General features: G+C 42.8%; 2 protein-coding genes across 5 annotated transcripts in view; one reads left to right on the top strand and one right to left on the bottom strand.

Moving 5' to 3' along the window:
• Positions 1-21726, bottom strand: part of si:dkey-103j14.5 (isoaspartyl peptidase/L-asparaginase) — a 236651-nt gene that overhangs the window by 199587 nt on the left and 15338 nt on the right. The window lies entirely within an intron of this gene.
• khdrbs2 (KH domain containing, RNA binding, signal transduction associated 2) overlaps positions 1-21726 on the top strand; it is a 157377-nt gene that overhangs the window by 132446 nt on the left and 3205 nt on the right. For all 4 annotated transcript variants that reach the window (XM_064317615.1, XM_064317613.1, XM_064317617.1 and 1 more), the window contains exon 11: positions 13150-13268. The gene's annotated coding sequence lies outside the window, so the exon portion shown is untranslated. The remainder of the gene's footprint in view (positions 1-13149; positions 13269-21726) is intronic.

The raw sequence follows: 21726 nt of genomic DNA, 5'->3' as shown, positions 1-21726 counted from the left end.
CGTCAGATTTGATTATGTAAACCAACGTGTCGAAATCCTGTAGCAGAAGTTAGACTGCCATTATCTGTCACTCGCCAGACCAAACGTTCAAAGTTATGGAAGTTTTCATTGAATCTGAATTATGCAAATTTGGTAGGAGGCAAATTTGATTCTGGTTTAAGGTAAACAAATCAGTAAAGGCTTTCTGTGCTTCCAGTCCTTAACGAGATAAATTAGAAAATGACTGCGGGTCCATTAAAAGCTGTTAAAGCAAAGTGGCTTTCCGTCTACCTTTGTTCATCTTCATCGAATGGCATCATAAATATTTTGCTTGTGCCCCTGACATGACTGCCATGGCAAGACGGATGCTAAACGGTTGTTTTCAGTCAGGTTAACACATGTCTGCTGAAGAATAATCAAACACCCTCAGACAGGGCTTTGGCTTTTTATAGAAGAATGGCTTAATAAATATGCGTGTTAATACGCGATTTATCTGGATTCACCCCTTGACCTTTGGAAGGAATTCTTACTCTCCCCCATCTCCCTGAGCCTCTATCCAAATGTAAAGCAACTGTGTCCCACTCCCGTTTTGGAAATTAAAATAACTCTTGCTTGACTACTGTAACCCATTACAAAACCATATATGGCTTTTAATCTTAATCAGTTCTGGTTAGGCAATCAATGGGAGAAATAAAATCATCAATGTCAAGCACAGCTGTCTAAGAATGAGCATAAGAATGACTGAGGATGAGAATATCGAGTTCCATCATTTTTGCCTATTTTACAGAGAATAGCCAGCACTGTGTCCAGCCTGGTCTCGAGCATCCCAACGGTCTCTAGAGGAACATCCTGGCACCTATACTGAATGTAGCTAGCATGCAAAGTGCATTATTAATGTGGCCCTTTCTGCCCTAATGCGTTTTTTTTTTTCCTTTTTTTCTATTTTTATGTATCCTTGAAGTAGTCCTACCAGCTATCTTTGCTTTCATTGCAGCAGTGCATTTTGAACAGAAGCAGCTTGTCTACATAAAGCTTGGAGATTCAGTAAGGCCTTTACCATCGGAGCACACATTCCGTGAGCTTGTTCTGCTCGGGCCCACTGTGCCGTTTCATTGGCTGGTTCATGGGGGGGGCTTGAGCTCCAAATGTCTGTAAAGTGCTCTGAGACATTGGTCCTTTGTGAAAAGCCTTTCACAAATAAAACCGAACTGAATTAGACTGATGTCAAGGCTGAGACCACTAGCTATTACATACGTATGCATTACATTACATTTATTTGGCAGATGCTTTTATCCAAAGCAACGTACAAAAGTGCATTTCATGGTCCTGGACAACTACAAAACACAGGTTCAATAAGATACAATACTTATTTTGTACTGCTATTTCCAGCCAAGAACACTGTTCTGACCTAACCTCTGCCAAGCCAACTAGGCAGAAGAACAAGCTACAATATTAGGACAAATGACAAATTACCAGAAAGTGCATCCAGTGACCATGTTCAATTCAAATAATGTAATGAACATAGGAAACTATGGTAGTTAGCATGTTATGCTGATAGTATACATAGTAATGTATATTATAGTACTATAGTATACATTATTTGCACTTAGACGTACGTCTTTGCAGTAAGAATCAAAAATTATGTACACTGCACTCCTGATCCGGCACTTAATGTTATGTTGTACGTTTGTGTAATGACTCTTTATATGAGTTCTGATTTTTGCAAGGTTATTGCTCTTGGCCTAACCTTTTCGGTGTGCACATTATAAGTTACTGTGGATGAGATCTTCTGCTAGACGTCCCCTAGGCACAGTTTTGAAAACAGCCAAAAGAAATAATTTATTCCCCACACATTCCCTCTTTGCATAGCATTTGATTGATCGTCTCCATCCATATGGTCAGGTTAACACCGTCAGCCATATTAACTGAATATTTATGAGCACTGACTTTATTTTACTTAAATTTTACTTTTATTTAACTAGCACGGCCTTCTCGGGAAAAAGTTTGTGTTACCATTATTTTAAAAACGGGTTTTCAGAGAGTCTGTGGATATGCCCACCTAGGGACAAGCATCGGAAATTAGCATATGCTATAAATGCTGTGATACATTCCATTGGATATTGTTTGTCAATAAGCTATGTTTAAATGTATCTGTCCCTATCAAATAAACATTAAATAAATAAATATGTCGGCTAAGACCGCGCAGGGTAGTGCCTTTGTTTTGGGCTGTTGCATTTGTAGGCCCTTCTCATTGCTTCAACCACAGCCGTTTGTTCGGTCAGTCCAGTCGAGAGCGAACTCTCTCTGAAAGGGCCTGCTGTTAGCCGCTGGCCCTTGGGCCCCGAGGGCCACCGGCTGGGGGCCCGTCAGTCATCGGGTCGCGGGAGTGTACTCTAAGCCCTCCTCCCCGGGCAGGGCTCTGGGCCAGCTTCAGCCAATTAGAAAAGGTCCTGCGGGTAGCCAGCGGCGTTCAGCAGTGGCATGGACAGGGTTCGATAGCGTGGGGTGGGGTGTGTCTACGCAGTGGACCACGGTGCCGAGTGCTTGGTGGACTGTTTTGCAGCCCAATCCATGAGTTGGAATCAGTGCTGGTGCACTGGAACAACGGTTAACCTAACTGGTCGTAAATCGGAGAGCCGTGCATTTGAATCCCAGGGGATCTTCTCGCCCGTGGACCCCTCCTCTGGGAAGGGTGCGACAGGCGGAGCTTATAATTGCGCTGAACTCATCTCTCCTTTCATTTCAACAAGCCAGGGGGATTACGGTCCTTCACCCACTTATTTATCAATGGCCTCCAATGTGCAGAATTGAATTCACACAGAAAAGCATGCGTGCCCCAAAGGCCGTTAGAGTAACTCGTCAGTGCACCATCTCGAGCTCATCAATCTAAACACCCTCTCGGGAAATTTCTAGTTTCACATCATCAAATAAGCAGTGGGAAAAAGCCCATTATCATTTATGTTTTGAGCTACCGTAGATGCATTACACATCATAACATGGTCATCTTGTGCAGAACATTAATTAATGCTAGACTACACATCAATAATGTATTTATTAATGAGTTATAATACAGTTATAATGACTTAAAAACAGGGGGTGTCCTACAGTGTCATAAAAACTAAAAAAAAACTCCACCTAAGCATGGGGCTTGACATATTTTGTCATTTAGATTTTGTATGTGATTAGATGACAATGTATATTAAGATTTTGTAGTTTGCTTATTGTAAGGGCACAGTCATTAAATGGAACTGGTGTGAGGAGTTGTTTGGAATTAAATGAGCTATATGAGAACAGGGGAAGTGTGCGGAAATGCTGAAGAGATATGGATAAGAGCTTCCACACAGTCCTTCTGCTCGAGAGAGGGAGAGAGACAGAGAGAGAGAGAGAGAGAGGGAGAGAGAGAGAGAGAGAGAGAGGGAGAGAGAGAGAGAGAGAGAGAGAGAGAGAGAGAGAGAGAGAAGGAGAGAGAGAGAGAGAAAGAGAGAGGGAGAGAGAGACTGAAAGGATTCGCAGAGGTGTGGATTTATACTCCTTTGCTCATATAGAGCTAGCAAAAAAGTGCAAGAGATGGAAGAAAAGCATGGTGTACTTGAACCTTAAAGCCTGCATGCTTTACTGTAAAGAAAGAAACTTGAGAAAACTTGATGAGAGTTCATATTCCTCTATGGTTTGCAGTTCATTTATATATATATATATACACACACACACGTCTCATCTTAAGCATGGCTTGTCTTTAAGGTTTTGCAACGTTGCAAGGCCTCGTTTTCCCCCTGTCAGTTATGACGTATGAACGTGCGGGGAGACGTTCATCGTGATTCATCTTGCCCCTCAGCCCAATCAGCCAAAGTAAGCAATCTGCCGTGATGAGGCGCTTTAAAGTTGTTTAGCAAGCAGACGCTCGTCTCATTATATTCTCCTCTGTACGGTGCAAGTGAGTTGTGGCGGGGGTGGGGTGCAGGAAGTGCTGGGGTGGGAGGGGTTTTCCTCTGATTAAACATGTCAGCAAGACAGAGCGCAACCTGAGGAGACGCGAGGCCGCGTGCTCTGGCTTACTTGTCTTCTTAAAATGGATTCATTTCACAGCGGTGTTGGATTTCAGTGGGTGAAACCCGAGACGCAAACAGTACAGAAGGGGGGAGGGGGGGGGAGGAGGCTGAATATGCACATTGGCCGTTGTGTTTGCGACGGCGAGCCAAACCCATTCGCAAGGCCGCGTCCGTCTTTGTCGTTCGAACGGGAAGGAAATTGGGTCCTTTCTCGGTTTATGTAGCCCATTGTGGGGATGTTTTTTGTTTGTATGTTTTTTTTGGTTTTTTTTTGCCTTTCCACCTGAATGGATTTGTTCCCTGCGCTCTTGTGTTCAATAGAATGATTTCAAACAGTTTATGTTACAAAAACGCGCTTTCCTGCCGAAGCTTCAGCCGGGGATGTCTGGCGATGGCTGAAAACGGATTTCTCTGTAAATTCCGCAGAATCTGAAAGAGTTTTCGTTCACATTGTCTGGTCACCTTTAAACCACATTTTTTCTCAAATTCGAATCAGAAGAGAGGAGAGTAGAGTGAGGGATGTTTTCGGCTGGTTAGTTGATCTTTGTACGGCGCTGAAATTATGTAGAGTAATTTGCGTTGCCTTGGCTGACCCAGGCCACTCAGTTTGGCCCTGGCCAATGAGAGGACAGGATTCACATTGACCTGGATGACCGGGTATCTCAATGAAGCTTTTAAAGAGCGGGCGACAGGGACCCGGGGTGCGAATGAATGGCCTCGAACAGAAATGTTTCCGCCTCTTTCTCTACCCGCCATCGTCATTCACGGAGAGCGCGAGGCGGCGGAGCTCGACCTCCCGCCCCGTCTTTCTCTCTCTGTGAAAGAGACCAATCACGCGAGAGCGGGAGGGGAGGGGCGCCGCCCGTCCCCGCGGTAACCGCCGTTCAGCCTGTCATTGGAACGGTTATGAGCGGGAGATGAAGGATGCTGATTTTTTATAAAGCGGCGAAAGTTATGGATACAGTTAAAAAAAATGTATTTGGTTGACAGTTCCTTGTTATATATCTTCAAATAACGAGTTACTGTAATTAGTCTGGTGGGAAAGAAATTTTAAATAAAAAAAACAGTTTCCAAAGGGCTTAACATCTCTGCTTTAATGAGTAGGACAGCAGAGGTAGCGCAACAGTAAACTGGCAAGATTAAAAAAACAGCGGCAGTGTTCTTCGCAAACGCATTCGAGCAACGCTTGCTTTCCGTTCAGTTCAGTTCATAACATCGCATTCTGAAAAGAAGTGTTAACCTGATTAATGTGCAACAACTGCGGTTCTTGTAAACACAAACACCTTCTCTTTTTTTCAAATGCAATCAAAAGCAAGTGCGGAGTGGATTATTTTTACATTTATTTCAACGGGGTGAAACGTATAAAAGTCACAGCTTCATTCTTTTTTTAACCAAATGGGGTGTGCGAAGGATCGTTAACGCAATTCAATTAATCATGTATTTATCAGAACTCAGAGTTGAAGGTAAAGCTTCCTTTGAATAAAAGGCGCAGATTAAATACACAGATTAATTACACACATGGCTGCCTGTCTGTGGCTCTCTCTTCAGAATCTCTGCCCCAAAGAGCATCGCTGAAGAATGTGCGCATTTAACAGTTCAGTAAGAACAGAAGTCTGCTCTACTTTCTTTTTTACACATCCCCGAGTAAACCACCACATTTCATCAGAACTGAGGCACTGTGCAGAAGCACCACAGCCCACTGAACGGACCCAGTATACGACGGTAAATCGCGACATCCCAAAATAAACGTATCCGTATTAATTAGGCGGCACGCATCCGGAAAATAAGAACACAGAGATTTAGGGGGCGGGGACCCCATTACTGTTTTTTGCCGTCGTTTTTTCCGATTGACGGATCGTCCGCGACCAGCCGCGAAACGCTTGAGCGACTGCGGCTGTTGCATCAGCGTTACATCACCCGCTCGCGGGGAGAGGCGCTCGGGCACAGGTGCCTCGGTCGGCTGTCAAAACGGGTGAAAATCGAGAGCGTACACGCGGAGGGGAACCCATAATCCGGGCCTGTCGGGCGGAGAGCGCCTTAGCGGAGCGCGCGCAAAGCAGCGCGGGGGATTTCGCGGCTGTCGGTCGGGCGCTGCTTGGAGACGGGCCCGGGCTAGCAGCGCGTCAGAGACCCGCCAAATTTAACACACAGGGGGCGGGATGGAGATGTCCTCTGGCTCTACGCTTCCTGGTATATCAGGGATCAGCAACTCATGGTCCTCGAGGGCCGAGACCTGCTGGTTTTCCACCCTCCCTTTGCCTGGGAGTCGGGTGTGAAGACAGTCTGGCCAATCAGTAGCACTAATTACCCGGGAGAAAAGAAAACCAGGGCTGGATTTGGATTCGAGGGCCAGAGTTGATGATCCCTGTAATATATACTGTATATATATATATATATGTGTGTGCATATATAACACACACACACATTAGCCATTTTAGGCAAAATACAGGTGTGTGTGTGCACGCACGTGTGTGTTTCTTTGTTGCTTTTACATACATGCTTATATTGATTTAAACTCCCCAAAATGAATCTTGCTTTGAGGCAGGTCAGCCTCTCCCGTGTCATAGTTCCCCAGGAGTCCTTGTCGAGGCGACTCCCTAATACAAAGCGCTAAGCTGAGGGGGGTGTTTATCTACGGGAGAGTGAGGTAATTATCCAGACTGACACACGCTCCTAATTAATTCTGTGCTGTCAGCCTCTGCTTCTTTATTTTCGCAGGGATTTCAGGGCAGTGAGGGACAGCTGGCTTGGCTCTGCTCTCCTACAGTGTACAGCGTGCCAGCAAATTTACTGGCAGCTGCCCCGACATTATTCCCTTTCCCCCCACACGCCCGCTCTCTCGCCCTCACTCTCTCACGTGCACACATACGCACACACACTCACGCATACACACATGCACACGCACACACACAGACAGACACGCGTACACACAAACAGACGCACACACGTATGTGCACACACATGCGCATACACGCACGCACACACACACGCACACAGATGTACACACGCGCATACACACACACACGCATGCACACACACATGCGCATACACGCACGCACACACAAACAGACGCACACACATACATACGCACACACACGTGCACACACACACCCACCTTAATCTCCCTCACCCTCTCTCTCTCTCACGGACACACACACACGCACACACACGCACATGCACACACGCACACACCTCTCTCTTTTGCAGAGATTCTGGTTCTGCTCTGCTGTGGTCAGATATAGGTGTTAGACACACAGGTGTGGTATTCTATCACACTTTATGTTCTGTTCTGTAGCCGGATTCTCACCGCCCATCGTGCACACAGAAATGGTCAAGCATTAACTCACAGGACGGGAATATTTTTATTATATAAGCAGGTGACTTTGAAGTATTAGTCATACAGATAAAAGAGCATTTTAAAAAGGGCCAAGGAATTCATTCCACATTAACTTCCCAGCCAGATAATGTGTGTGTGAATTGTGTTTTGATTTTAAAAAGCCGTCGTAAACAATTACTCAGTGAACTTGTCCAGGATACAGCAGAGAGTAGCCCAGCTCCGAAAGGACGTATGAAATACAAAGAGACAAACGGTTAAAATGCAGCTATAGCTCTCGTACACTTTAAGCTATGAATGCTATCACTAAGCAGCAATCCCAGTAGCTTACACAATGTAGTCATTTCATTAAGTTATTATAAATATCCTATCATTGCTTTAAGGCAATGGTCAAATGGGTGCTGATTTTAAGGTGAAAACAAAAACCAGCAGACCCTGTAGCTCTCCAGGACCAGGGTTGGAGACCACTGCTTTAACGTTTTTTTTGAATATACGTGTTTTTTGTTCTCCTTCCATCCCCTTTTAACTTTTCTGGTGTCATTCATTCATTAATTCACTTATGCACTCAGAGTTGAAATCAGATCTGATCGGAGGGGTTCTTGCAACGTGATGTCAAAGAGAGATTCTAGCTTTTTGCGCATTAGGAAAATGTGAAAACGCTACGTTTGAAATTTCTGTCGCGTGGCCAGATTTACCTGCGTAACATTTGTACCACTAAACACTAGGATTCATAAATGTTTCTAAAGAATCGTACAAACCCACGGCTCTACAGTTATTTAGATGACTCAGGATTTCACGGCCACGCATGCCAATGTTATGCCTTGTGAATGCAAACTCACGTATGCTACACGCGTAGCACCTCCACTGAAGAATAACCTGCACTCCTCAAGTGTCACAAATACACCACATTATAATCATTAATAATTTGCAAGCGATTATGCAATTATCCAAAACTATAATTACAAATCTTTTTACTGTAACGGATCATATTAAGACTACATAACAATGGCTTGTGTTGAATGTAATTGTTTCCCGCGTACAATTTGGTGTAAGTATACTGACAACACTGTAATTACAGACGGTGGAGCACTGACACGGATCTAATCTGGGCGGTGGGTGACTGTTGCTCGGTTGTTGGCGTGGAGCCTGGAATTTGTTGTGTGTCACTCAAAAACTAAGGTGGAGGAGGGCGATAAGTCACGCTCCTCAAAACCATGAGGAGAACATGCCGCCACCCCCTTCTCCATAAATGAAACCTGTATAGTTTGTTTTTGCTTTGTTGGTATTAATCCCAGCCCACATGTCAACTGTACTCTATTACCACTTTATATATCGTTGTTACACAGATGAAAACAAATAGTCTGGCACTAAGACTGCGGTGTGATATACTCACGTAAGTGCACGTCTAGCGAAGAGCAGGCCCGTTAGGTTTGGTTTCCAAGACAAATGTAAAAATTCTTATTTGAATTCATAGTTTTTGGTTTTCTATACAAGACTATTTACTATAGCACCTTTTAAATAAATTTTAAAAAAAACAGTGCCTGTCAGATTCATAAGCATCGATGTGTTAGATCAAGGGTGTCCAATCTTATCTGAGAAGGGCTAGTGCAGGTGCAGGTGTTTGTTTCAGCCCAGCAATACGTCACCTGATTCAACTAATTAACTAATCATGGTCTTCAATCAAGACCTTGATAAGCAGAATCAGGTGTCATAGTGCTCGGCAAGAACAAAAACCTGCACCCACACTGGCCCTTTTCAGATACATTTCGACACCCCTGTATTAGATATTACATCAAATTATGTAATAGGATACCATGTCACAAACTATATTAATATTAAGAAGATGGCACTGAAACATAGGTTACAGTTAGAGGGTTTGGGTCAGCAAATATGGGAAGTATATAATTTCACTCAGAATCTTTCACCCGTCCCACTACACCTCCACTCCAGGCTGGGATTATTTTTAGGAGATAAATGAAAACCCTCACAGTGCTCGGGAAGGTTAGGAGAATATTCATATTCAAATGTGCGCCTCTCCTTATAAATTCTCATTACAAAAGGAACGGGAGAAAAATCTATTCAGTCATTTTCCAAAGCAAATTTTAGCTCTTAAGCAGGAGGGAGCAATTAATTCACTTTTTCGCCGTGGCCAAAACTTTTCCGCAGTTTTCTTTCTTCTGTCAAACTAAATGTTAACTGTCGGTTAAGCCAGCAGAATGCAAATTGGCATTTTAGATTGAAGACTTGAGGGGGGAAAAAATATCTGTGGTTTAGATTTTCACTTCTCACTAAAATCAGCCCAGAGTTAACATTCTAGAAATGGTTTTAGACAAGCCCTTGCATACGGAGGCATGAAGGTGTCAGCACTGGAGTCTCTCTCAGTGAAATGTAGACCTCTGCCAACCCAAAGAGGCCTGTTCTACCAACCTTGAAAAATCAAATCTTCACTTTATCAAGTTTCATAGAAATCCATCCATAACCTCTTTTGCCATCTTTTTCATACTCTGCACAGGCTCACAACTCAGATTTCTCTTCAGCAGAAAGCAGAAAGGTGATAAATTGTGATAAATTGCAACCTTCATATACTGGCGCATATGATAGTGTTGTTGTTTTTTTTCCCTTTATCGCTGGATGGGCATTGGAATAAAAGCTTGCGCTTAAACAGGCTTTTGCAGGCCGTCGCCCGCAGTACCAGAGCTGAAGTAATGGGCCGTGTAATGGGCAGTAACATTCGCTTCGCACGTAACGGCTCGACCGTGGAGCACCCAAACGGTAAACACAGAAAAATGATAATAATAACTGATCATAATCATTGTTTTACCAACAGGTGTCCGAGGGCCTGTGTAGCAAGCATATCTTGCCCTTAAGAACAGGTCCCCCTAGCGCCCCTAATTCTTTATGGCCTCCTTTTTAAAGCCGAGCCTTTTCCCGCCGGTCCGAGTGATTGCCTTCTCGGCCTTTTAAGGTCAGTGGTGGGATTAGCAACGGAAGGCCACAGCTCTCGAAACATGAACAGCTTTGTAGTTTAATGGCTACAGCTTGTCCCATAGTTGGGGCCGTTTGTTCGAGCTCCATTTTAGATTAGTTTCTTATCGTAGGCCAACCCTGAGCACAGTGCATGCCAGGGTAGCCATGACGCCTGCATGGCTGTGTGTCTGCTTATATGAAAACCCGGTCTCCACCAATCAGCACCCGGCAGGAAGTCCCTGTGTCACCACTACTGTCCAATGACACTTAGCAATTTATAAATATATATTTCCAGCAGCTTATACAGTATGACTTGTATGAGGCTCACACAATCGGGCGGGGACACAAACAGCAAAGAAAGGATAATCATCTGAACAAGTATTTCAGTCTTATATTTAGACTTATAGCTTATTTATGTTACTTTTTGCTAAATAAGACAAAAAGATTGAGGTGAGACAGTTCGACTCATTATAAGATTTGCCAATGCGGTAGGACAATATCACTTGTCAAGCAAAAAGGAACTTTAAAAAACAAGGTAATATATTTTCTTGAGATATAAAAAAAAGGTCTTAGAAATAAGCACTTACGTTTGGTTTCGGCAGTGCGTATGTATAATGTATTATAAATTTCCATCCTGGTTTACTAGGATGGAACTTTATAATTCTTGTTTAACAGCCCCATTAAACAATGTGAATGTGCTGAAAGTTGAAAGCACACCAAGGAAGAATTCCCGCAGAAATGGCAGTATATTAACCATTAAACCAATTATGACTGGTGTATGTATGAAGCCGCTCTCTCTGTGCAGTGCAATTAAAGTTGCTGCTGTGCGGACTAATAAATATCCCTGTGAAAGATGGATAGGGCTTGGCTTTGTTGAAATCGCACTTCCGTGTATCAAGGAGATCACGACTGTGACGGATTGCCACCATTTGTGTCTTAAAAAAAAAAAAAAAAAATGTTTTTCCGTGCAGTGGCTGCAAGGTTTAAAAAATGTGAATCAAAAGAACAGCTGCAATTAAAAAGAGTGTCTTTGCAGATTGATTTTATACACACACAGCAACATTTATAGAAAAATGAACCAAAACAAAGGCACACAGGTTGCGCTGAGGTTTAAAAGTATTCTGCATAAAAAGGCAGAGTGTTGTTTAGTCCCTGAATGCATCTCTCTGTGCTGCTGACTCCTCACCTTCCGGAACAGTCTCCCAGGCCAGCGCGTAAAGCACCTCGCTGTCTCCACACAGACCCCTGAACTACGGGACGCGTAACCTGAGAACATCAGGGCTGCTTCTTTACAGCCAACATTAAACACTGCTGCAGCTCCGCTCCCTTTTATCACTGACCATGTCCAGCCTTAATTGAACTCTAACAGTGTTAATTCTACACTAACAGATAACAATTGTCCATTAGTGTTGAATTAACGCTGGACAATTTATTGTGCACATTTTATTTATTTATTTTACTTACTATAGTTGGTGTTGTGTATATAGTGCGTCACTTTTCCCCACTATATCCTTTTATTGTCCTTTATTGGGAAGTGGCTTTACTGCCCTGTTAAAAAAGTGCTGTATAATTAAGGAGCATTTTTTGTGTTTTTTATCATTATGTGACAGACATGGGAACTTGCTGGTGTGGCAGCACCTCCATCTGGAGTAGTAACCAGTGCTTAGAGTGCAAGAGGACAGAGTTAGCAATAGGTTCCCCAAAGATGTTTATGTCAGATCTAAATATGATTTGTAGTTAGTTGTGTATCATGTCAATGCAACATCTATTGTGCTTCTCTAATTTGTATAATTGCATAGAATCACTATTTTGTTGATGTGTCTGCCTTTGATGTTGCCGAGCTCTTTCTTTTTATGACCATCTGTGCAATAATTTCACTGCCTAGCATATTGTACACTTTGGCTGGGACAATTTCCCACATTATTTAATGTATATATAGTGATATATATTATTTTTACATCGGGTAAAAACCTGGCAATTCTCTATTAGAATAAGCGGGGCCATCTTGTCTCAAGAGTGACTTCTCTGGTTTGTTTGGCTCCTGCGGTCTGCCTGTGTCTGTAGTGAAAGCTGTGCAGTTGCTGGCACAGGGACTGCACCGATCAGCACGTACGCTGGAGAATGGGTTAAAGGTGTTTAGCATGCTAGCACACCAGGTCTTTACACATGTACTACTCTGTGTTTTAGCACACTGACAATGTATGTTGCAGTGGTAGAATGGGTCCAGTAAAAAGGACAGGAAAACCCCATGTTCAGAATAGGAGGAGGGACTTTCAGGCCATGCCGGAATCCAGAACAGTGTGAAGATGACTATGGCTTAAATCCCTCCTCTCTGATGACCTCAGGAGCACTAATCGCTAATGCATGATCAGCAACTGAGCAAGCTCATCATTGGCTGAACCCTGCAACATCCCCCTGTTCTGAGCTCTTACTGGAATCATTTCTGAATAACTATGTTTACTGCTTGCAACATGCACTGGGGTTAATATATTCACATCCCTGTCCGGGACTTTAACACTGGGCAGCGATGACTGAAACATTTCCCTGCTGAACCAAAGCTTATCCAGCAGAATTGCAATGACTACACCTCATTACTGGATCCAGGATTGCCAATGTTGCCAACCCTACACTCAGACAGTCGCTGGTGTCTATTAGAACTCTCTAGTGTAACATCACAGTGACATCACTGATGAATGGAACCCAGATGTGAATGACATCACGCATGCTGTGCTCCAGCTCGGACCCACTCCTTCACATTATCACATTACCCCATCGTGTCACCGAACAAAAATGTCAATGTGCTCCCTTTTTTTTCTACGACAGGTCATGAATTTCCCATAAACGAGTAGAAGAAGAAAAAAAAAACACCGCTTGGCGGAAGAGCGATGTTGAGGTCACCAATCGTCTCCGGCGAGCGCCAGGCATGATGGGAAACGATGACGGTACGTATGCGTAGGGTTTCAGACTAACAACTGATATTTTGGGAAAAGTTGCTCATGAGAACCCATTTTAACAACAAAGTTTTGTGTGCTTCAATTCTAGGTGCAAGGGAACAATGAGAGTATTGAGTATCTAAATACATATCATGCCAATATCTTTGGAGAAATGTCTTTTTTTATGGAATCATATTTTGCTATTTCATTGCTATATCTCTAAAAGTCTACAGACAAAAGTCTGCAGACAATGACATTGTACACATCTTTTACATTTAACAAAAGATGGAAAGGTACTCTTTGTTCACTTGGTGATACAAAAGGCTTTTCAGTGACACAGCATATCTCTGAATTTATCTTACTGGCTTACTGCTGTTCTGCCACTTCTGCTATTCTGGATAAAGGCATGGACTGGAGAACGGCTGACAGGAATCACATGATCTGAGTGGATAAGCATAGGCAGCAAATGGACACCAAAAACTGATAGCAATCTGTGAATTTCATGCAATAGTATTTATTTACCTTGTAATTTATGTGTGTGTGTGTGTGAGAGAGAGTGTGTGTGTGTGTGTGTGTGTGTGTGTGAGAGAGAGAGAGAGAGAGTGTGTGTGTGAGTGTGGTGTGTGTGAGAGAGAGAGAGAGAGAGTGTGTGTGTGTGTGTGTGTGTGTGTATCAGGGCAGTACTGAATAACATGCTTATCAGACTGATTAATGGACTAATGACTTAACTGCCAAGCAGCTTTAGATAAAAGCTGATCAGTCTTTAATATGTTAACTAGCTCATTTTATTCATTTAATTATTCATTAACTTATTTATTTATCACTTGATTGCGCTTAAATCATATTATATATTGACAGCCCAGCCAACCAATACACTGCTTCCTGGGATGAAACCCCCCAAAACAACCCCATGAAACTGTATTATAACATAATAATTATCCAATAGAATATATTAATGAGGTCCATTATTAATAGCAGTGACATCATCACTGCAAGAGAGAAGATGACATGGCCATATATGTGAATTATGGCGGCCATCTTTTATGGCCTCCTGCTCGCAGCACGTGTAACACAGAAGGCATTATCCCCAGCGCTTCTGCGGGCGACAGAGCAGATTCCTGCCGGCATTCACTTCCTTTCCATCCTACAAAACGTGCAAACTTTATTAACATCTCCCTATTAATCTTGCTGGCATGTTTATCTATTTTCCCACCATGAGCTGGAAGTCATCAAGACATTGCATGACCAATTAAAACAAAATCACGTGCGCACCCCTGTGCGCTGCCATTCACGCGCACTGTGTGTGTGCGTGCAAGTGTATGTGTGTGTGTGTGTACGTGTGTCCGCGTGTGTGTTCAGTGCGCTCCAAAGTCACCCCCTTGATAACAATTAGTGAATCTACAGTGGCACTCAGAGAGATGCCAACACACCATGCTAGCACTCAACCTGTGTATGTGTGTGTGTGTGTGTGTTTTATGTGCGCATGTGTGTCCAAAATTAGTCACCCCCTTGATAACAATTAGTGAAACTACAATGGCACTCAGAGATGCCAACACACCAGGCTAGCACTCAACCTGTGTGTGTGTGTGTGTGTGTGTGTTTTATGTGCGCATGTGTGTCCAAAATTAGTCACCCCCTTGATAACAATTAGTGAAACTACAATGGCACTCAGAGATGCCAACACACCAGGCTAGCACTCAACCTGTGTGTGTGCGTAGCAAGCATTAGCAGCAAAGGAAAGGGATTCGCAGTGAGTCTTTGCTGCAACGACAGTACAAAGCACATCTTTTCCCCTTTTCTACGTCACCTCAACAAGCTGATTTTCTATATATATGAAGACGATGCATCCGAATTGATCACATTCACAAACTAAGCAAGTTTTCCCTTTAGTCGGCCCGCCCATCCTCAAAATCACCAGCCTGGCGCAAGTAGGCGAGCTCAATTTCAGGTCCTACTTCCTGCTTACATTCAAAAGCTCTAACTTTTCCAGAGTGTCTCCACTTCTGGAGAACAGACCCTTGGCAGCTTCACTGGTGATGGCGGTATCATGTTGATTGAGTAGTGTACTCACCATTGTGCATTCAAAAGGTGTAGTGTCACCCCTGTATGCTCAAAAGGTGTACAATTTATACTCAACAGGTCCATAGAAATTAGTGAAAATAATTACAAAGAATAGTTGACCGATTTGAAAAAATATTCTGGAATTATTCTAGAATTCAGGGCCTTGGCCACCTGTGCAATATTTCATCTAAATTGTTGTTGAACCGTAAGAACTGTGGTGGTCTGTGGAAGGTTCGCAGTAGACCCTTCTGTGAATTTCACTCACACGGGTGTAAAAAGTACAAAATAAATAATGCAAGTACAGAACCATGTTTAACTCAAACATGTGGAAAAGTATTCCGCCTTGATATTCCCAAAAGGTCTGTTGGTGTAGGCGCAACCAAGTTGCAGATCTCCACCTGTGGCCCTTGAATGTTTTCCTTGGGTCCTAAACTACCTGCCTTTCTGTGCATGGAACAACTTCATCCATCCTCGACCAGGCAGCTTTACCACCGTCCCAGCGGCCTTAAACTTCTTGCTCACTGCCCAAATAGTGGAAAGACGTATCTTCAGTTTTTAACTTGTAATTATTTCCTGACTATTTCTCCCTCCTGAAGGTCAGCAGTCCTGTTTCTTGTGTCTTCTGAGGCTCATTTGCAGTCTGTTCCTGTTGTGCCTATGACAGTACACCCATGCAGTGTACCCCATAACATGCTCCCTCTAGTGTGATATTGCTTAATTAATGCACTATGAAGAATATATTTTTAAGCATACAGTATACCGCATTACCTCTATTAATGATTTTTATAAAGCTGCCGCTGCCCATCTTTGTCAAGGATGTTAATTTTGTGTGTGCGTGTGTGTGCCTCACTTTCCTCAGTAATATTTTTCTTAGTGTATTTGAGAGCCGTGAAAAACCCAGAGCCAGGTGGAATTACTCTGGTGACTTTCCACTGCAGACTGAAGAAACCATGAAACGTGAAACATGGCTACCGGCCCCCAAGGGGCCCTGCCAGAAGTCCTCTCTGCTCACAAAAGCATTTTCAGGCAGTCTGTGATCAGCACTTCCACAGCCTCCAGCCTCCTGCATGTACACCCCACTCCCCTCTCTCACTCTGCTCCTACACACAGACCCCACTCCCCTCTCTCCCCTCTGCTCCTGCATGTAGACCTCACTCCCCTCTGCTCCTGCATGTAGACCCCACTCCCCTCTGCTCCTGCATGTAGACCCACTCCTCTCTCCCTCTGCTCCTGCATGTAGACCCCACTCCCCTCTCTCCCTCTGCTCCTGCATGTAGACCCCACTCCCCTCTCTCCCTCTGCTCCTGCATGTAGACCCCACTCCCCTCTCTCCCTGCATGCAGACCCCACTCCCTCTCGCCCCTCTATTCCCTCTCTCCCTCTGCTCCTGCATGTAGACCCCACTCCCCTCTCTCCCTCTGCTCCTGCATGTAGACCCCACTCCCCTCTCTTTCTCTGCTCAGGTGAACAGTACCAGTCACTCATTAGCCCGGGAAGATTCACACTCACATCGGTTTTCTGTTCCGCTGCCCTTCCTATTTATTTTTTTAACTCCACTGAAATCTCAGTGACTCAGAGGTTCATGAATTGAATTTAGTTTGGTTTGCTGGTTGATTTTTCTTGTTACATTTCAGTTCCTTGTTGAGGAAATGCACGCAGTTGCTCGATCAACACTAAATCCAGGGCAGTGATTTAAATTGTGTTCGTAGGCACCTTCACATAATCCTATTAATCCTATCGAACAGCATGCCACTATTTTACTGGAATAATTCCAATGCTGGTAGTCGGAGACGCGGCGTGAATCGATTCAGCTGAACCTGTGGATATGATAGAGGCGTCCGTGTGCACAACCTATTGAGAAAGGAAGTAGATCATTCTGGAACTGAAGAGGTCAGAAAACCAGGGGCGATCATAAAGGTGTTGATGAAGGGGCTCGGTTCACGAAAGTTGTGATGTGCAAGCTGAGATCTGCAAGATGCGACAGGTTTTTTCCCGCTCTTTTTGGAGCGTTTCACCTAGAAATCACTATTTTAAGCCACAAAGGCATGTCGCAAGCACATTCGTGTAGACAATCGGTGAAACGGCTACCGTTCTCATTTGCCTACCACGTTTTAGTTTTGCATCGAACCTTTGCGTTTGTGTACAATATTGCCCTACGTTGGCTGGCCATGGGAGATGCTGCCTGTGCTCACAGGGTATGGCTGATGCTCGATTCGCTGAGCTCTAAGACCTTAATTTTCATCTCAGATTTATTGCCAGATGGTGCAAGGAAACAAAAAATATTATAAAAACTAAAAGAAATTTGTAAAAAAAATGTATTACAGCCACATATTAAAACCAAACTCCCATCAATATTTAATGTTTTTATGGTGCGTATAAAGTACCCCCATTCACAATGGAACATTCCGTACGATGTTCCCTTAGCGCCAAACCCTACTCTGGCCAATGGCTCAGTCCGAATTAACATAAAAGCAGCATGTTTCATTATACGTTGTGATACCTACCGCTATGTTTCCTGGACAGCTCTGTAATGGATTTAAGACACAGACAATGTCTGATGGGAAAATGGTGATGACTGCATGTTTGTAAATTGAGGGAAACCATGCATGACGTGAATATGAAGAATTTGAATTAATAAACAGGTAACGCTTCAATCAATTGGTTGTGAACAAAATCTCTCGATGAGCGGTGTTAAAGCCAAGTAACCCTTAACAGTTGCCTAGTTGGTTTGTAACAAAAGAATCTATTTTTGGGTTTCATTTCTGTAAAGGGATGATTCTGACAGGTTATGATCAAGCTGGTATTGGCTCGGCGAGACTCCCACAATTATTACATGAGCACAAGCAGGTTACATACTGGGTGAGCAGTTATTTGACATTTGCCCCCTTAGTTCTCAGCTACCAGTCCAACAACTGTCAGCCTGATTATGATACAGTTTCCACCCACACGGATCCAACAGTGCTGTCTAATGAAAGGCATAGGGCACATAAATCTTTTTATCAGGAGTTTTCCCCTGAAAATTCTCCCCCGTATTTCTCTCCAGATAAAATCAAACTGATACAGTATGAAATAAAATGGGCTGTTAAAGTATGTTTTCTTTTTGTGCCTTTTCATTTTATGGAAGACATATCACTAATGTAATATTAAAACCTATAAACTCCGCGGCGACACAAAAAACATCACCGAAACTGTAGTTCTGTTATCTGAAAAATGAAATCTCAAATCCTTCTGACAATCGATAATGGAAAAAACCCGCTTTGAACAGCGTAAGACTAAACGGGTGTGTCTCACTGCAGTGATGTCACTGTGATGCATCGCTGATTAAGCATCACCAAAAGCTTCTTACTGAACCAAAGCAGGCAAAAGCTCATATCAGGCAGATGCTCTCAGTATCAGGCCAAAATAAATTTTTAAAAAAAGCAGTATGTCTTTTCCTTCCAAAGGAGAAATACAGATTATAAATATTTTGGATATGGCATATATTACAGTTGCAAGAAAAGTTCATGAACTCTTTGGAATTACCTGGGTTGCTGCATTAATTACTCGTTGAATGCAGTCTGATATTTTTTAAAGTCACAATAGTAGATAAACACATTCTGCTTAAACTAATAACACACAATCAACTTTCACGTCCTTATTGAACGCGATGTCTGAACATTCACAGATGGCTGGAAAAAGTATGTGAACTCTTGTATGTAGTAACTGGTAGGACCTCTTTATCAGCAATAACTTCCACCAAATGTTTCCTTTAGCTGCCGATCAGACGTGCACAATGGTTAGGAGGAATTTTAGACCATTCCTCCTTACAGAACTGATTCAGTTCATTGATATTTCTTGGATTTCTTGCATGAACAGGCCTCTTCAGGTCATGCCACAACATCTCAATTGGGTTAAGGTCTGGACCATTCCAAAATATGAAAATTCCTTTTTAAATCTTTCTGTTGTTGATTTACTTGGGTGTTTTGGATCATTGTCTTGGATCTTTGCAAACTTGAGAGCAGAGGTTTCCTGTGGTGTCCTTCCATGAATACCATTCCTGTTTAGCATTTTTCTTACATGAACAGAGACTTTAGTTCAAGAGATTTCTGCAGGTCCTTTGCTGTCACCCTATGGTTCTTTTTGACCTGCTTCAGCATTGCACGCTGCGCTCTTGTCGTGATCTTTGCAGTCTGCCCACTTCTAGGGACAGTTGCAACAGTATAGAATTTCCTCTGTTTGTAGACAACTTGTCTAGTTGTGGATTAATAGACACCCAGGACTTTAGAAATACTTTTGTAACCTTTTCCAGATTTTTATGCATCTCTACAGTTCTTCTCCTAAGGTCCTCTGAAAATTGGTTTAATCAGGGCATAGTTCAAATGAACAGATGTTTCTTCAGGAGAGCAGACTCTGTCAGTAACCAAACTTTGGGTGCTTTTTTTCCAACCTGCACCTCCAGTCTAATCTCATTGATTGGAACACCTGACTCCAATTAGCTTTTGGAGAAGTCATTAGCCTAGAGGTTCACATACATTTCCCAACATAGACTGTGAATGTTTAAATAATGCATTCAGTATTGAAAAGAGGTACAATTATTTGTTTGTCATTAGTTTAAGCAGATTGTGTTAGTCTATTATTGAGACTGAGACGAAGATCAGACCACATCTAATGAGTAATTAATGCAGATATCCAAGTAATTCCAAAGGGTTCATAAATGTTTTCTTGCTACTGGATATTGCATAAAGATATACTGAAAAATACACACATATAGTGACAATGGCAGTGGTTAGGAGCGAGGTTGGGCCAGTATAATAACTGGAGTTGGGTGAGATTAAAACTGTGTTTGAGTCATTCCCCTTTTCGTATTTGCATTTAATAGACCTCAATGTTCAGCAGCTGCCATGCATGCGGGTTGCACAGGTAGCAATCACATTCAGCCGCCTCTGTCTGTAGCTGCTGATCCATTAACCGGTCACTTCATTGGCTATGCAGGTCTGAAACAGACGCGCTAATGAATGAGGAAGCTCCAGCTCCATCAAAATGCATTTGGCACTTAATCCTCTTAACGGTCTGGCAGAGCATATTTATCTTAATACCCGGACCTGACACAAATGTCCGGCCTGCATTCTCCAGTTACAAAGCAAAACAATCTCAAAAACTATGGTAAGACTGGAAGAGAAGCAACTATGCATTCATACAGAGAAGTATTATTATTAAGACTTTTTACAGAGTGGGAAGATGTATTTTCTTTCGTTAGCATATTTCATGCAGCTATGCCTTGGCTTACACTGACTGGTACTGTAGAAACACGTACATCTAACCCACAGACAATCTCTCTTTTTAATTTATTAAAGTGTGAGCTAAAAAGCAAATTACTTTTTAAACTGCTTACCTGGATAACTCTTCACAAACAAACCCAAATGATTCCAGCTCCTTTCAGAAGATTCTGTGAAGCTAAATTTGTATCATGTTATAAAATATATCCATGAAGACTGCTTTACTTCCTATAACTGAAACTTCAATATAGTTGTCAACCAGACAAAAAGAAATAAATGGTGTCTTCAGTGATTTTTTCAATAGCAGGCCCCAGTGATGTTGCATAATGTGAGAACATTTTTGTTTAATGCTCACTTAAGCACTAAGGGGTATCAAAATCAAGTATTCATAGTGAAAGAAACTACAATATTCTCAACTATCACATATAGTAGTGTGCACAAGTAAAAGAGTTTATATCAGATTGGCCAGTTCAGTGTCCTCCAGTACATTCAACCTATTGGTCCAGCTTGGTTTTGTTATTTGGCATTTCGCTAGAACGATGATTGTAATGGCTTAGGAAAATGATGCTGGTTTGTTACCGGGCATTGTGGTGGCAGAAATTAAATATTTGTCATCCAGAGCCAGGCTAAGGCAGCTGCCACTCTTTGATTCACTTGTTCAAATCTAAATCTGAATTTTGGTTGCAAACCCTTTTATGTTGCTCGTTTCATTTCGGTTTTATGGCAGGAACAATCGGTTGTTCTTTAATTTTTAGCGCTCACGAGCAGAGTCGGCATTGTTCGGGAACAATTGCGTGCTGTTTAAGAAATCAGCTGTCGCTCTTAGAACCCTGTGATTTCCAAAATGAGGGCCAGGCTAATGAGATCACAGATGCCACATGTTAATGTGGGATTAACTACTCTGGGGATAATGGATAAATATGCACGAGTCCAACCAGTGTAGATAACCCAGAAACTGCTGCGTGCGCGTAATTCTGTTTTGTCCTTGAATGTCTCGTTTTCAAGAAAAAAACATTGACGGTGCAGACAGCTTTCCTGCAGATGTTTTTTCGAAAAACAGTCTCCATCACTGTGCAGCAGAAAGTAGGGATTTTTATGTGATATGAATACATAAACTCGAGAAATCAAAAACCGCATGTACATACACGACT

The sequence above is a fragment of the Anguilla rostrata genome, chromosome 18 (genome assembly GCF_018555375.3).
Source record: "Anguilla rostrata isolate EN2019 chromosome 18, ASM1855537v3, whole genome shotgun sequence".
Classification (NCBI taxonomy): domain Eukaryota; kingdom Metazoa; phylum Chordata; class Actinopteri; order Anguilliformes; family Anguillidae; genus Anguilla; species Anguilla rostrata.
Note: the sequence above shows the minus strand (reverse complement) of the source record. Positions and strands in the feature narration are given on the sequence as shown.